The sequence below is a fragment of the Pteropus vampyrus genome, unplaced genomic scaffold (assembly GCF_000151845.1).
Source record: "Pteropus vampyrus isolate Shadow unplaced genomic scaffold, Pvam_2.0 Scaffold51, whole genome shotgun sequence".
NCBI lineage: Eukaryota > Metazoa > Chordata > Mammalia > Chiroptera > Pteropodidae > Pteropus > Pteropus vampyrus.
The window spans coordinates 203,560-220,551 of NW_011888832.1; the positions used below are offsets into that span (position 1 = coordinate 203,560).

Consider the following 16,992-nt stretch of genomic DNA (forward strand, 5'->3'; position numbering starts at 1 on the left):
TTTCCCACACAGTTCCCTCTGCCAGGGCTGCCCCCGCCCAGCCTCATGCATACACTTCAAACCCTTCCCTCCCTCCTTCCCAGCCTCCAAGCCCAGGAGAGGCAGCCTCTGCCCGTCTTCCCAGTCCTAGGTCAGAAAGTCCTCTCCACCTCTATTAGCAAGCTCGTCTCACTTCTCAGCCTCAGATCCTAACGGTCACGTTTGTTTGTGTCCCTGACGAGATGAGGGTGTCCCAGCCAGGCTGACCGGCCCCTGCCCAGTGGCCCAGGGCACCAAAGCCAGCAGCCACAGTACAGGCTGCCCAGTCTCCTTCACAGACCGCGCCTGGGGCGGTGTCCTCCAAAACCTGACACCCTCAGAGCCGGGCCCCAGGACCACGGAGGCAGGGCAGCTATTGTCACCCCCACACACCCATTTAGCAGCTGAGGCAACTAAGGCCCAGCGAGAGAGGCCGGGCGAGGTGGCCATGCTGCTGCCATGACCAAGGTGGGTCTCTACCTCAGACCCTGGAGTCCCTGCAGCAGAGGGGGATCAGGTGGGGGATCAGGTGGGGCCTCAAGAGCCAGTCGCACCCCTAGACTCAGCCCCTCTCCGCAGGGACCTCTGCCTGGGCTCTGGGAACCGACTCAGCAGCCGCAGAGCCTTCTTCCCACTCAGTCTCCAATGCCAAGGAACCGATCCTCTGCCCTCAAGGTAATCACAGGGAGGGGGAGGGGGCTTGGCTCTGGGTCTGGACCACCTGTGGGCTCTAAGATACCTTATTGGTCTCGTTCACTCTTGTGACCCCCATCCGTAGGACAGTACTGGGCACACGAGTAGGCTCTCAGTAAATGTTCATATGTATAACTTCCTTGGTCCTCTGGAGCCACGAAGGCTATCCAACCCATCCCCCTCCCCAAGGCCAGAGCTTCTCCAGGCAGGGTGGGAGTGGGGCCGGGGTGGGGTGAGAGGCGCCCTGCTTGGACTGTGTCCCTCCAACACTCCTTAGTAAAATGAACACCGGCCCCCTCCCCTGGGGCCCTGGGAGACCCCCGACTCATCACCACAGGAAGGAAGCTCGTTGGGGAGAAGGGGAGGACAGGAACCAGCAGGTCCCCTCCTGGGTGGAAGAGGGTGGGCAGTGAGGTAGCCCCCGGGGTGGGAAGACCTTATCAGTGCTGAGCAGATGGGGCCCTGAGGTCTGGGGGTTAGCCGGCAGGGCGCTCTCCAGCCCTCAGCCTCTGCTTCCCCATCAACCGCTCCTGATTCCCAGGGCATTCTGTTGCTCCAAGTCCCCCATGTTCAGACCCCACAGCCAAGACCACCTCATCCCAAAGGTGGCTTGTGTGATGAAAAGCCAGACCGCCACTGGCTCACCTGAGGACTCTGGATGCAGCCCCGAGGCAGCTGCAGAAAGAGCTACCCCTCGAGAGCCCGGTGCCCAGTGCCCTGTAGCAGCCTCTCCTCCCTGAGGCTGCGCCCTGGTCCTCCATCCCCAGACCGGCCATGTGACCCTAGGTCAGCCACCTGCCCTCTCAGAACCCTGGTTCCCCCCTCTGTGCAGTGGGAATATGAGCACACAGTAATCTCACTGCCCAGGGAGCAAACCCCACTTACTGTGCCCAGCGATGACACCACTCCGAGCCTCGGCTTCCCCAGCTAACAAATGACTAGTGGTTCTGAGAGGTTTCATCCTCTTGGGATCCATCCTCTTCCCAGGCATCTCCTTGTCTGTCTCACCCCAACTCTAGATATTCCCCACAGCGATGCTCATCGGCGCTAGCGCTCACCGAGATACCAAGACCGGCCAATTCCCCATTCTACCAGCACCCGACCCTCTGCCACACACACACACACACACACACACACACACACACGCCCATCCCTCTTCCCTCTTTGATGTGGTACCTGGTGCCAGGCAGGGCGTCGCTCGTAGGGCCAGGCAGCTGAACTGCCTTTCGAGATCCACCTCCAAGGCTTAACCTGCCAGCATGATCCCGCTGCCGCCGAGGGAGCTGGTGCGTGTGGGAGGCTCCCAGTCCCTCTCCTGAGCAGGGAAGGGCATGCAGCCAGTGCGCGAGGAGCCAGAGCCAGGGGAGGTGCTGGGGTGTGTTTGGTTGGGGGAACGTCCGCTCCTGCCCCAGATGGACTCCTCCCTCCTCACTAGCTAGCGGGCTGGGGATGACGGGACCATACAGTGAGTCACAGATTTCTCAGAGGGAGGCTGGGACCGGGGAGGGCTGAGGGCTGAGGTGGTGACCCTGGGGGATGCCCATGACTCAGCACGGGGCAAGGGGGCACCTCCGCTTCGCAGCCCTCCCCATCCAGGCAGACAGGTACCGGGCTTTGTGGACAGACAGACAGACACTGGGCTGGGGATAACTGCCTCCTTGCCTTCCATCTGTCGCTTCCCCAGGGCTGTTCTCCCCAAAGTTCTCACAGAGGCCAGAGTTGCTACAGCAACGAGCTGCTTTTATGCTGCCCCCACCCCCTCACCCCGGCCCAGGCGACAACTACCCCTTCCTGAAGGAAAGTCCAGCCTCCTTGGAAGAAGACAGGAGCCATGCTGACCGCTGCCCGGCAGAGCGGAAGGCACAGAAAGCATGCCGGGGGGAGGGGGGTGTCAAGCACCTGGCATGTGGCCAGCCAGTCCACACATAACTGGCCGCTCGACCTTGAGTCCTCCCTGAGCCTCAGTCCTCCCAGCAAAGGGACCCATCTCAATGCTCCCCAAGCACACACAGTTTCAACGTTCTGAGACTCAAGTTGGGATTCTGAGACCCCAGGGTCTTCTGGAAATGGCCTCCTTTAGTCTATCTGCAGGGCCAAAGGGGAACCTGAGGCCCAGTGAAGAATCATTCCAAATTTCTCAGAGAGAAATTTGGAAATGGGCCGATGTCCTCCCCCCCCCCCCGCTTTCTGGTCAGCGGTGTCTGTCAGCCGCTCACTCTCACTGCTGGGGTTCTGGGGGTCTGGAGGCTCCCAATGGCTCATGGCTGCACTTCAGGGTGGGGACTCCCTACAATGTGGACAAATGATTGCCAAGTCACGGGTGCTGTAAGGGTTTCACGGCATAATGAGGGTAAGTGACGACAGCAACAACAGTAACAGTAATAATAATAATTGCACTTACTGACCATTGACCACATTCCAGGCCTTTCCCTCATGCCATTGCTATGGCGCCACAGGACAGTGATGAGGGCTGCATGGGTTGCTCAGGCCGGTGCCCGGCACTCGATGAACGCTCAGGAAATATTTGCTGCGAACATGGTGATGAGGAAGGGAGAGAGCATGAGGCAGAGAAGCGAAGCCGAGAGAAGGGGATTGACTTGAACTTGCCTGAGGATAAAGGATGCCCTTCACCTGCGTCCCGCACCTGCCTGCATAATCGAGCTGCGGGGAAGGGCAATAAAGCTACCTGGTGGGGTACAGAGGGGCTCCCAAGCCAGAGCTTCCAGAAAGCAGGGCTGTGCTCTCCAAGCGGTCAGCGCCACTGTCCAGACTGTGGCTGCTGCCTGGGGCAGGCGGCCCTGTGGACACTTGGCCTGCTGCTCCCTCCCAGGCCTGCAGTGGGCAGTCCCTCATTGCCAGAGTGGGAGGGCCCTGCCCATACCGGGAGCCAGGAAACAAGGGAGCAAGAGTGGGCCGTCTGGGAAAGGATGGGGTCCATTACATGCCATGTCCCCAGGCAAGTCACCACCTCTAAGCCTCAGTTTCCCCAAGGTCTGTCCTTCAGGGCTGGGCCACCTTCTAGCTGGGGTGCCCAAGCAGGGGACACAGAAGCCTGGAGCCAGCCACTTCCCTAATAGGGAAGTCCTATGGGGCAGCCTGGGCAGGGCAGGAGTTGGCTTGCCAAGCTCTGGCTGCCCCTTTCCACCACTGGGCTTCTCAGAGACCTACTATGTGCTGGGCACAGTGCCAGGCTCTAGGGTGGGGGGTGAGGAGCAGGCCCCAGTTCTGAGTCTGGCTCACATCGGGGTGATACCAGAGAATCAGTTATTGGCACCATAGAGCTCCCAGAGGGCTCTGGGAGTCAAAGGGGAGAACCCAAATAAATTATTATTAATCACAATGCTGCCTATTATTAGTACCACTAACGGGACTGAGAATTGCTGCCATGTCTGTAGGGTGCACTGTGTAAGACACCCTGCTTTGCGTGGGCCACTCTCATTTCGTCCTCCCAGCTCTGTGGGTAGGGTCCTACTGGTGAGTTAGAGACACAAAGGAATGCAGCCAAGGCCACGCAGCTGGGCTCTGGCTGGGTCTCCTGGTGCACGGGCTCTCAGCAGCTCCTACCAGGTGCCAGGTCCTTCTAGGTTCTTCATATTCATCACCCCGGGTTCTCACAACAGTCACTATCTCTACTTCACAGGAGAGGGACAGAGGCACAGAGAGGGCGAGGGCCTCACCCCCACCTTTCAGGGACAGAGCTGGGGTCTGAACCAAGTGTGTTGGCCCCAGAGCCCCAGCTGGGTCTTAAAGAGGGAGCGGGGCTTCGATGAACAGAGACGAGCGGGAAGGGCATTCCAGGTGGAGGGACCGGCAGCAGCAGAGGTGGAGAGGAAAGGGGGGACATGGGAGCCATTCTGGGAAGGAAATGGGATCTAACTACAAGAGCAGGGGAAGATTCTGGAAGGCTTTGAAAGCATAGAGTTTGCTTTCGATGGGGTTTCACCCAGAGCACTGGGGTGCCAGGGGATGCGTTTGGCGCAGAGGGGTGTGCTCAGCTCACAAGCTGTGGTCCGCAGACCCACAGCATGGACATCCAGGATCTCGGGGGTGCCCCAGACCCGCTGAGTTTGAATACGTCCTTGAAAAAGATGCCCAGGCGATTCCAGCCTCGGGTAAAGCAGGAGGAGCCCTGGCCTAGACCCCAGGGGCTTGTCCCAACCATGGGGGATGGGATGGGCGGAAAGTCCAGCCGGGCACTGGAGGAGATGGATGCAGAGGGAGGGGCTGGGGAGGAGACTTGGTCCAGGAAACCAGAGCAGGGCTAGGCGCCCACACCCCACGCGTGAAGGTCAGGGGAAAAGATGTCAGAAACCACCCTGAAGAATGGGGAGCACAGGATGGAGTGTAGGTCTGGGAAGCAGGGGAGAGGCTGCCCTTGGGCACAGTGGAAGGAGGTGCTCCTGTGCCATGTCGGGGAGCCTTCCAACAGGCAGCTGAGACACACATCGCTGGGGCTCAAGGGTGAAGGGCTGGGTCTTCCTGGCCCAGAGAAGGTCGCGAGCATGACTAGCTGGAGTGGGAAGTGGCTGGAGATGGGGTGGGAAGTGCAGGAAGGATGGACCGTGCCGCCGTGCTGGACAGGGGGCCACGCTGCCGCTGAGAGGTTGGAAGCCCAGACACCCGACTCAGGTCCACCGGCTTCTACCCCTGGCTCTGCCAGCTGGGTGACTCAGGCAGCATCTCTCTAGCCATCCACCTCCTCACCTGTCAAGTGGAGACAATAACAGCACCACCAGTAATAACAAACGCGGCCATATACATAAGGCTCACGGCCGAGGACGGATAAGCACTCCCGGTGTGTCTGGGAGAGCTTTACTGCTCAGCAGCCTGCAAAGGAGACAGAGGTGGGGCTGCTAGCGAGGTGGGGCTCCTCTGCTGGAACATGTCACGGAGGCCTGGGCACGTGGGAGGACACAGCTTTGCTCCTGGAGAGTTCACTCTTCCTCCTCTCTAAGCCTCCAGCCAGGGTGGCGTGAGCCAGCCTTGCAAACAGTGCAGAGCTGTGCCGCCTGTGGGAAGGGCCACAGGAACCACTGCCTCTTAGAGGTGAGCTTCTATTGGACGAGAGCAGCTCAAGTCTAGGCTTCTCTCCCTGCGTGCAGAGTGGCCTTGTAAATCATTGAGCACCATGCCTGGCACATAATAGGTGCTCAAGAAATGTTGGCCAATGTCATTATGATTATCATGAAGTCAATACAAATGCCAAAAGCCCAGCACTCGGCAGTTTGCAAAGCCCTTTCATGTCCAGTATCTTCCACAAAACAGTGATAATTGTTCCCACTTAACAGAGATGGAAACTGAGGCTCAGAGAGAAATTTCCCAAATCTTCACAGCACATCAACAGCAGAGTCAGCACTCGAACCCAGGTCCTGGGATCCAGACCACATGCTTTTTAGCCAAGGCTCCCAGCCACCTCCCTGTTTATTCCCGTGGGAAAGCCTCCTGGCCACCAGCATGGGGGCGGGGAGGGGAGGGAGCAGCCACGGCCCCATAATAACGTGCTGTCTCCCTCCCGTCAAAACTGCCCTAGGGCCCAGGAAGATGGCGTTGCCCATATGACTCAGCCACAGTCACAAAGAGAGCTGTGTGCCCTGTGCCCTAGGCTTGTCTTTCCCACCCACTCCTCGTCCCCCCAGCTGGAGGAGAAGCAGGGAGCCTGACCTATCCAAGATGCGGGGAGAGCGAGAGGAATCGTAGGCCATTAAAATGCAACACGTCTAATGGAGATGCAAGCCCAGGCTTGGGGTACAAGAGGTTGATGCAGCTCCAGTGATAGAATGAAAGTCCAGGCCAACAGAAGGGCAGAGTCAAGCCTGTTTTCTGAGGCCTTATTTGGAGCTCCAAGGACAAACTCAACCCCATTGGTTCCCTCGGGGATGGGAGCACTGACCTCTCCCTACCCCTTCCCCTGATGGTTTCAGACCCAGAGCCCACGTGCCCCTATTGAGCACATAGTGTGTGAGAGGCAAATGACTTACGATTTTCTCCTACACTCTACCAAGGAAGCCTTGCCTGTTTGCTGGAGGAAGAGAGTGAGGCTCAGAGACGGAGGGGGTGGGGTGGGGGGGTGTCAGCTCAAGGGCACACAGGTTTGGAGCTAAGATCTGACTTCAAGGCTGGTTCACTCCCCCAGAACCCCCTTCCTGGAACCAGTGGCATATTGACCACTTGCCAACAAGAGGTGACCTTGGGCCTGGCCCAGACAGGCAGGCAGACAGACATCGCCCCCGCTATGGTCACCCTGTCCCTGTCCTGCTGGGCGGGGGCACTACAGGATACAGGTCCTTAGACAGAGTTCGGGCTGGTTGGGCCTTGGAGGGCCACCCTTGCTGACCTCCCCCGGAGGCAGGCATGCCTGGGTGCCTAGCTGCCTAAGATAGAAGGTAGACAGGGCAGCTGCCCCCTCTTCCCAGGCATGACGGAATGTCTGACCTCAGCCCAGCCCCCGCCCCGTGCACTTGGCAGGAGAGTTGGATCCGGCCAGAACAAGCCTGGAAGGTCATGGTGGCCATACTCCTTCCTCCCAACCTTCTGAAGCCCCTGAGCCCAGGGCAAGGATGGACCTAGCAAAGATAGGCACCCCCTTTCTCACGCCGGCCAGCCTGGGCCACTCCTGCCGTGAGGAGCAGGTACACATCCAGAGGCCTGGGTTCCTAGGTGAGGCCCCAGCCATCTGTACCTGTCAGGTATCCCCCTTGCAGCTCAGGGGACTAGAGCCAGGTGGGCTAGGTGGTGCCTTCCCATTGGGCCTCTGGAGCCAGAAGTGCAGCCCCTCCTCGGGGTGTGACAGCTGGAAGGACTCTTCTCAGGGGGACCCCTGATGCCCTGCTCAGGCCTGGGGGACACTCAGTGATTCGAAGGTTCCAAACTGCCCCTCTCCCCACCGGAACTCCCCTCAACATTGCACCAAAGTCCCTAAACTAGCACAGCATGGGACCTAGCAGCAAATTGTCCAGATCTGAGCTGTCTCCGTATCTACAGGTAGGACACTCGGGCCTGTCACAGACTGCCACCATCCCAGGCTCTCCTATAGATGCGTACCCGCCGACTGCTTCTAACTCCTCCCTAGGAGCCTCCCTTCCTGAACCAGAGGGACCAAACAGGCCATCCCAGCTGCTGCTGGTGTCACCACAGTTGGGCCCCTCCTGTCGGCAGCTCCCTTGGCCTGGCCTGTGAGGTTTGGGGGGCAGCTGCTCAGAGGCCCAAGACTTGTGCCAGGTGTCTTTGGTCAGACAGTGAGGCGTTGTCACTCCCATGCCAGGGGAGGCAAATGAGGCCCAGAGAGGTTTAGTAACTAAGCACAAGACAGCACAGCAGTGTGCAGAGATGGCAGGATTTGCTTCATCTCGAGAGTGGCGACGTGCCATCTCACTTGACTGCCATAGGGCCCCCAGGGCTCAGGATCTTGACTTTGACCTCCCTGTGCCCCGCCCCAACTCCTACACAATGTATTGGTGCCCAGTAAAGAACTATGCTAAGGTGTGGGCTGCAGGAGATCCACCTAGAGAATCATAAAAAGGGTGCCTCGTTTCCTCACCTCAAAATCGGGGCTGTCCCCATGTCTCTCCTGGGAAATAAAGAGCTGGAGTTGGGTGTACTTAGTGGAAAACCTGCAGAGCGCCCAGCCTCTCACGAGGACACGACCCCCAGTGCCACCCAGGAGTGCCGCCTTCTGCATGCACCCCTGCGCCAATAGCCAGGGTGCCTCTGGGGTCTCCCGCTAAGTGCTGGGGCGCAGATGGCTCAGGAGGCGTAATGGATAAAGGATGACAGCTACTCATTAGCAGGGGTGGCCTAATTAACCGAGGGAATGTGGGGGGCCCCTTTTGCTGCCCATATACCCTAGAGAGACACATGTGGGGGAAGAGCTGGCTGGGCGCCAGGGCCCTCTCCCCGTCAATCCCAGCCACCCACCTCTGCGTGGGGCCACAGGGCTGGGTTTTCAGGAGCGGGACGGTGGAGGAAGCCGGGGCTGGGATTCAGGGGAGACTGTTGCTCCTGTTTTCAGACCACTGCCCCTGCCCAGCTCTCTAGTTGGGGAAGCAGCCCAGAGGTTCCACAGGAGACACTGGCAGAGCGGGGTGTTTTCTTCCACGATGCCCCCGCCCCTCGCCCCGTCCTGGTGTGTCCTAGGCCCCCATTTAGGAGTCTCACCGCAGAGGCCTGGCCCAGAGAGGGCAAGCGGCCCGTCAGGAGGCAGTTTGACGTTTCCCTCCTGCCTCCCTCAGCCAGGTCGGGAAGGGCTGCCAGGTGAGGGGGCTGGGGAGAGGCAGAAGGATCCTGGGCTGGGTCGAGTCCCTCCACTCAGGTTGCCAGGGGAGGCCGCCTTCCTCCTCCTTGTCAAAAGTCAAACAACCCAGGCCAACCTGCTCCCAAACCGGTTTACCATGGGTCCCCTCAGGAAAGGTCCTGGGCACGGGCAAACAAGCCGACGGAGGCACTGGTGCGGGCTTCCCGTCTCCCCGTCCAAGCACCGGGGCGCAAAGCCTCCCCCGGCCCTCACCCCGGGCCCTCCACTGTCTGCAGTCTCCTCTTCTGGGCACTGGGAACACAGCCCACACCTGCCACCTTCCCTGTGCCAGTATGATCACCACGTGAGCACGCCCGGCCCACGCTCAGAGCAGCAAGGGGCAGCCCCAGGAGAGCCCAGAACCCTAAGCAGGCAGAGAGCCAGGCCTTACACATGTCTTCGGAGCATTGAACTAGACCTGGGGGCCAGCCAGGGTCAAGTGGACCAGGCTAGAAATGCGCACCCTGCTGAGCTTCCCGCTCCGTCCCCCACCCTGAACAGCAGCTTCTTACCTCCAGTCCCGGCAGGCCCCCCGGCTGGACTCCACAGAAGCTGCCTCCCCTTCCACCTTCTCCCCTTCCACCTCCTCCCAGGGCTCACTGGCTCCCAGTCTGAGCTTGTCTGGACAGGTGGCTCCAGGTGAGGCTCCGCCTGCACGTCTTGCCCCATTTCCGGCTGGCCCATAGCCGTGGCTGCCACCTCCCTCTCTCATTCCACGGTTTCCCTGCAGGGCTGACCTGGCCCCGAGGGTGATAAGTGACCCTCCACTACGCACCTCAGCCCTCCATGGGCTTTCGGCACCTCTACCCAGGGACGCATGTGTTACAGACCCATCCACGGCCCCTAGAAGAGCCTGGAGGACTCCCTGAATGTCTCTGAGGCTCAGTAGCACTCCTAAGGCAGTTGAGGGGTGCTGCCCCCTCCATATGTAATTATCGATTATGCGAGTTCCCTCCTCCCTGAGCTCAGGCCCCACCTGAAGCCTCAGCCCAGTCTCACCTGCCTGCAATAAAAATAAGGCCACAGCCCACCGCTCGTTGGAGGCAGGAGGTGCGTACTGTGGGCGAGTAGGAAGCAGGGGCATGGTTTCTGCTCTCGGAACATCCAGCCACCTGCAGGACGCAAAGCAGGAACTGAGACAGACAAAGAGTGGGGGCAGGGACATCTATGGAGGGATTAGGGACAGCTGCTCCAGGTATCCCAGGGGTTGGGAAGGGGAGTGGTCTGGCAGGCTCTGGCTGCCCCCAAGAGGCCCCCATGGAGGCACTAGGCACACCCCACCCAGCCTCCCCCTGGACCACACTCCCCGGGTCCTGCCTGGCCAGTCCCTGCTCCACCCTTCAGGCCTCAGCCTCAGACCAGCCATTCTCCAGGGGCAGCCTTTCAAAGTTCTCACACCCAGGCACCCACGGCCCCAGCTGGCTTTCTGATTCCCACCCTCACCCCCAAGATCCCCAACACTGGGAACTGAGCGACCACTTTTTCCAAGAAGCCGTTGATTCATTTGACAAAGTGTGTATCAGGTGCCGGCCTCCGGCCCATGAACCCCGAGGACCTTCCTTCCCCTCCCCCTACTGCATGTGCCTCCCAAAGGCCCCTGGGTTCCCCTCACCTGGGGTCCATCCCCCAGTATCAGCATTATTTCTTCCTCACCTGTGCACCCTGCCAGGTCACCAAACCCAAACCCCAGCACAAAGCCTGGTGTAGAGAAATTCCGGTGACTGGTGGGTGAAGGAGGAAAAGTAGGAAGAAAAAATGGATGATGAATGGATGGAGGGAGAGAGGGAGGGAAAAACGGACAAGTCTATGAATTCAGCCATGAATTTAGCAAGTGTTTATCGAGGGCCTGCTGTGTGCCAGGCACTGTTCTAGGCACTGGAGACACACCAGCGAGCAAAACACAAACATCTCTGCCCTCTTAGAGCTGAGGGAGACAGATAATAAATCAATAAGCACATAAATATGAAATATATCTAGTGGTAAGAACTAGAGAGCAAAATAAAGCAAGGGAAGGAAAAAAGCGATGGAGAATAGAGGTTGGTTTAGATTCTCTCTGGAAGGTGACACGTGAGCGCAGGCTGAATGTGTCAAGGGAAGTCAACTTACAATGTCTGCCGGAGAGCATTCCAGGTAGCAGGAACGGCACATGCAAAGGCCCTGTGGTGGGTGTGTGCTTGACATGCGTCAGGAACAAGGAAGAGGCAGGGGCTGGTGAATGGAGGAGTCAAAGCAGAGATGAAAGGGAAGTGAAGGAAGGATGGATGGACAGATGGGCGGATGGGAGCAAAGGTGGATCCAGGTCTGGTGAAATGTTCGGAGCTCGAATCTTGAGGGAGGGATCTATCTGCTGGTCACAGCTCAGACCCATTCCTGGAGGCGAGCTCAGACCCCCTGGGGTTCCTGGTTCCCACATCATCCCTTCACCCCTCTTCCTCCTGGCAAATTTCCAACTGCTGATAGGATCTCTGCTCTGCCTGTGGGCATGCACATCTGCTCTGCTCAGCAGGAAGCCGTGTCCCCCACGCCCACAGGATGGGGGCAGAGGAGGGGGCACCAGAACAGAGCAGCTGAAAGCAAAAGGGGCCGGCGGGAGGGCTGCCTGCCTCCTAAACCCCGGAGTTTCCCCTGACTCCGCTCATGGCCCCAGAGATAACACCTGCCTGATGAGGACACCGGGGGAGTCCCAGTGACCCACGTGTGACTCCTCTAGTCCTGACGCCTACACTTTATCTCCCTCCCCATTCTGCCCTACTCTGCCCTCCGGGCGCCTGGCAATCATCAAGCCCAGCCAAGCAAGAGCAGGGTCTGTGCTGGAAACCTGGGCTTGAGCCCTCATTCGCTGGGCTCTATTAACCAATCTGTGTCTCAGGTCATCTATTAAATTAAAAAACACGTGCCTTTGCCCGGCTTGCCTTTCGGAGGCAAAGGGAGGAATAGGGTTGGGGTCAGGAAAGTGTCCCGCCAGAGCAGGTATCTGAGGAGTATTTGTGGGGCTTTGTCTCTAGGTCCCCTCATCCAGGACCTGTGGATTAGCCCATGGACTCTCCAAAGCGCCCTATGAGGCAGGAACCGCTTGATCATGTGGGTTTTACAAATAAAATTATTTGCGTAGGGGGTGGGGAGTGCCAAGCAACACATCTGAGATCATATCCAGGCAGCCTGCTTCAGGGCTCAGGGCCCCTTGTCCCACCCAGCGCACCCCTCACCCCTACCCCAACTCAGTGGGACACCTCAGGAAATTCAGACCCCTTCCTTATCTGGGTACTAGGGAAGTGTGGAGGGGCATGAAGGGCCCCCAGCTCTGACATCTCAAGCCCTAGCCGGACTTCAGGCTTAGTCTCCATGTTCCCTGTGAGAGCTAGTGCTGCCCGCAAAGTCAAGGAGTGAGCTCCCTGTTTCTAGGGGAAACCAAGGAGGTGCTCATCTGGGATGTTACAGAGAAGACGTCTGCCTCATCCATAGGGAGAACTGAATAGTCTCTAAAATTATTTTCTACTCATAGATCAGTTCGCCTGGCCATTTTCCACTAATTCGTGTATTGGTTCACTAAACTGATATTTACAGAATAGCTACTAGGTGCCAGGACCTTATGTTTTAGAAAACAAACTGCCCACAGGGCGGGCAGCAGAGCTGTGACTGGGGGTCCCAGCTCCCCCTGCCAGTTCACCTCCCTCAGCCTGGGTTTGCTTATTTGCAAAAAGGGGTGATCTGTCCATGCCGTTGCTGCGAGGTCACCTGAGAAAATGATGACGTGCTTCCCACGGTGACTGACACATGGGAAGGACTCAGCGAATGTTTGCCACATCCAAACACAGAGCGGGGTTTAACTCACCGATCTCTTAAAGTCCTCCGGCCTCCGAGTTGAGCAGAGTTGGCCTCTGCTCCTTTCGTTAGAACAGCTGAAACACTTTCCTCTACTTGGGTCACATCTGGAAGAAGGTGATCTCCATGGCCAGATGTGGGTGGGCAAACCCACAGCCCCGGAGCCACCCCAAGATCAGCCGCACCATCTTCACTGTGCTGGGCTGGGCCTCCTCTCTTCAGAAAAGTGGAGAGCGAGCCAGCGGCGTTAACCTGCCGCCCACGACGAATTCACTCTAAACCATCGGCTTCCCTGGTCACAGTCATCTTCTAGGTCCTGTCTATACCTGCTCATCCACCTGCACCCTGTCTGGGGATCAGGAGACCTGGTTCCAGTCCTGGGTCTGCCACTCGCTGTCTGTGGGGTGCTGAGCAGGTCAGGGCCTTTCTCTGAGTCTCAGAGTTCTGCATGTCTAGGGTCAGGGACCACTCTGAAAGGCAGCCTGCCAACCAAAGGACTTGTTTTACTGTCCCAGCAACTCAGAGGTGTGTCTGTCTCCATTTTACAGATGAGGAGGGCAACAGAGAGAGTCAGAGCGACTCACCCAAGCCCACGTGAGCCAGTGGCATCCGGCCACATCCTTGGCATTCCGTGACTCCGCGGGAGCGGGCCTCGTGCAGGCCGGGGGCCTCTCCGGGTTTGCCTTTTTTCAAGTTGATTGAGTTCTACCAAGGTCGAGAGCGGGGCAACCCAGTTGCCTCCTCCTGGGGCATCTTCAGCCAATTCTCCCCATGTGTCCTCGGAGTCAGCACTCCCTGTTTAGTAACCAAACACAAGAACAGGAAATGGGCACAAAGCAAATGTCAAGACCGTGCGGACAGGAGGCTGCAGGCATAGAATGGGAGAAAGGTCAAGAGCATCGCTTCGGGCCTCAGAGCAGGCCTGACCTGCCCGTGGGTCTCTTACTGGGACCAGGTATGCCTCCTGTCTCCTGATCTCCCCAACTGCATCTCTGCCTAGAGAAATTCCATCTACCTTCCTTTATAGCTCAGTTCAAATGCTTCCTCTTCCAAGAAGCCCTCTGGGAGTTATCCCATCCTCCCCTGTAGGAAGTCAGCCTCTGAACTTCTGAACCTCAAAAGTCCTACAGCACTTTACCTACAAAAATACTAACATCCAAGTCTCTTGAGTGCCTCATTGTGTAACAGGCCCTGTCCTTAAATTCTGTGTGGATTGATTCATGTAATCCCCATAACGATCGATGAATGGGTGCTATTATTACAGACAAGGAGACTGAGGCCCAAAGAGATTTAGTAACATACTCCAGAATACATGGCCAATAAGTGCCAGAGTGAAGATCTGAACTCACATCTCTGTTGGACCATTATTTATCTCTTTGTTATGCAGCTTCTCAGTAAATGTAGTTCATTCATTCATTCAACAAACATTTTCCAAGTGCCCACTAAGTGCCAGGCCTCACACCAGGCTCTATGAGGCAGACACCACCTCTGCCTTCTTGGAGCTTATAGCTTGATGGGGTGAGGCATAAAAAAAAATAAAATTGCCGAAGTAATGAATTAATCAAGTAATTCAATAAGTATGAAGACAAATAATTACATATAAGGTAAGAGCGATGGAGAAAGCAAACCAAAAACAGAAGAGAAAAGATAGCACGCGACAGGGAACCTCCCTTAGCCAGGCAATCAGGAAAGGCTTCTTGGAGGAGACGGAATTTATAACAAGTCTCTGATGGTCGAGGAGGAGCCGGACATAGAAAGAGTGGGCCTGGGGCACAGCACCTGAGGCAGGAGGAACAGCATGTACAAAGGCTAGAAGTGGGGAATGAACTTGGAGCGCTGGAGAAGCAGGCAGCTGGATCCGTGTCTGGGCAAAAGAGCAAGAGAGATGAGGCTGAAGGGCAGGGCCGTGAGAGAGGATGAAGGTGTAACCTTAGTCCTGAGGCAGTGGGAAGCTGTGGACAGGTTTAAGTAGAGGGTGAGGGGATCGATCTGCATTTCAAGTACAGGAGTTGACCAGGTCAAGGCTATAGGTCAAGGCTGGGTCAAGCTGCCTCTCCTGGATCCCAGGCCAGGCCTGGTCAGGAATTCAGCTGTTAACACCACAGGGTCCCATGGACAGAGGTAACCCAGGCATCAAGCAGGAGCCCTGGAGAAGTCCCCCAGCGCAGAGTGGGCTGGCCTCCCATTCCCTCCAGTGAGGAGGCACTGACTCTGGTCCACCCACAGTAGCTGATTCCCACAGAGCTGGAAGGCAGGCATCTGTGCATCTGTCAGGCAGTCTGTCTGTCCACCCACCTGTCAATGCGCTGTAACCTTAAGCCCCTCGGTTCTGCACAGGCTAGAGCTGGCCTCCCCTGCCCCTCACCAGTGGCGATCTGCTATATGGCAAAAATAGGCTCTCTGAGCATTGTGCAGATACGAATAATGATTGATATTCTATCTATATCGATGAGCAAGACGAAAGTGAAAGGGCGAAGACATGTTTGTCAGGAGCTTCGCTTGTTCATCGATGACGTGAGCCATCTTCTGCTGCAGTGGATACCAGTCCTCTCATACTGGAATCCTTGATGACTTGGATAATAGCTTCTGAATACATTGCTGAGTGGGACAATAGTTTTCAGTCTTTTGTGCTATTCATGATGTCAAGACCACAGACATGACGCATCAGATTGAATGTGCCTTCCTAACATTTTTTCAACTGCTTTCTTACATTTGTCTAGACAATCAACAAAGCAGTGAAAAGCAAGGCCTGGTTGGTAGCATTTACAGATTTCCGTGGTGCAAATACTCCCACCATGGCCAATTGCAAGACGCAAGCATTCAACAGGGAATTGGGAAAAGATGGGCCCCAGCTCACCATTCTCTACTATTTCTACTGTACCAATACAATAGATGTTAATAACCTCAAGAGCATAGACGATTAGTTTGTTAGGGAGGCTGTAACTAAGTACCACAGACAAGGTGGCTTAAACAACAGAAATGTATTGTCTCACAGTTCCGGAGGCCGAAGTCCAAGATTAAGGTCTCGGTAGGATTAGTTCCTTTCGAAAGCTGTGAGGGAACATCTGTTCTAGGCCTCTTTGTGAGCTCCTGGTGGTTTGCTGGCCATCTCTGGTGTTCCTCGGCTTGGAGAAGCATCATTCTGATCTCTGCCTTCCTCTTTACATGAGATTCTCCCTGTACGTGTCTATGTTCAAATGTCTCCTTTTATAAGGAAACCAGTCATATTGGATTAGGGCCCACCCTAATGACCTCATCTTAACTTGATTACTTCTTTAAAGACCCTATCTCCAAATAAAGTTGCATTTAGAGGTCCTGGGGGTTAGGACTCCAACATATGAATTGGGGATGGGAGGCACAGTTCAACCCCTAACAATACATAATAGCAAAATGTGGCATAATAATTAGAAAGTAATATATTTTGAGTATTTATTACCATTTTTAATGTAATTTAATTTTAAATTTATGTGATTTCATTCTTAAAGCACAGTTAAACACTGGGGCTGTGTTTACAACCGACAACCAGCTCTTGTGAACCAGCACAAGAAGACTCCAACGCACAACGGCCCTCACCCCGCTCAGCCCTGTCCCAAGTCCCGAGCTGACCTTCCTGCCTGCTCAGATGAGGGACTGGTCAGGAAAGCTGGGGTTAAGTCCTGTACATCTCCTCTGAGAAATCCCAAAAGCTTGATCCCCTCCTACCTGGCTCCTAAACAAAAGGATGCTCCAGTGACAAGCTGTGGTCACAGGGCTGCCTAGCCTGCCCAGCGAAGAGCTAGAAACAGCCCCAATGCCCAGTACCAGAAAATGGCTCAGAAAGCCCAGCTCTGCCCCGCTAGGGTGACCGACCATCTCTTTTTGCCCAGGACTGTCCTTGCTTTAGCACTAAAAGTCCTGAGGAAGTGCCTCAGTCCCTGGCCAATTGGGATAGTTGACCACCGGTACCTCATAGCCATATGGTCATGATTAAAAAAAAAAAAAAAAAAAAACTTATAAATATCAAATTCAGTGAAAATAAGCAGGGAACAAAAGTGATGTCTCCCCATGTCCCTGGGGTCTGCTTCCCTGTTCTGAGGCAGGCCTGGCATCCAGGGGCTACTCAGAAACGCTCTGCATAACGAGAAGATGCTCCAGCTTGGATGTCCCTGACTCAAGCCTGAAGGTGGCAA

General features: G+C 56.3%; 1 protein-coding gene across 1 annotated transcript in view; it reads right to left on the reverse strand.

The window, feature by feature from the left end:
- The window catches only part of ADGRG1 (adhesion G protein-coupled receptor G1), a 30,853-nt gene extending 28,544 nt beyond the window's left edge, over positions 1-2,309 (reverse strand). Inside the window, exon 1 of the mRNA XM_011360093.2 lies at positions 1,888-2,309. The gene's annotated coding sequence lies outside the window, so the exon portion shown is untranslated. The remainder of the gene's footprint in view (positions 1-1,887) is intronic.
- Between the last annotated feature and the right edge of the window lie 14,683 nt (positions 2,310-16,992).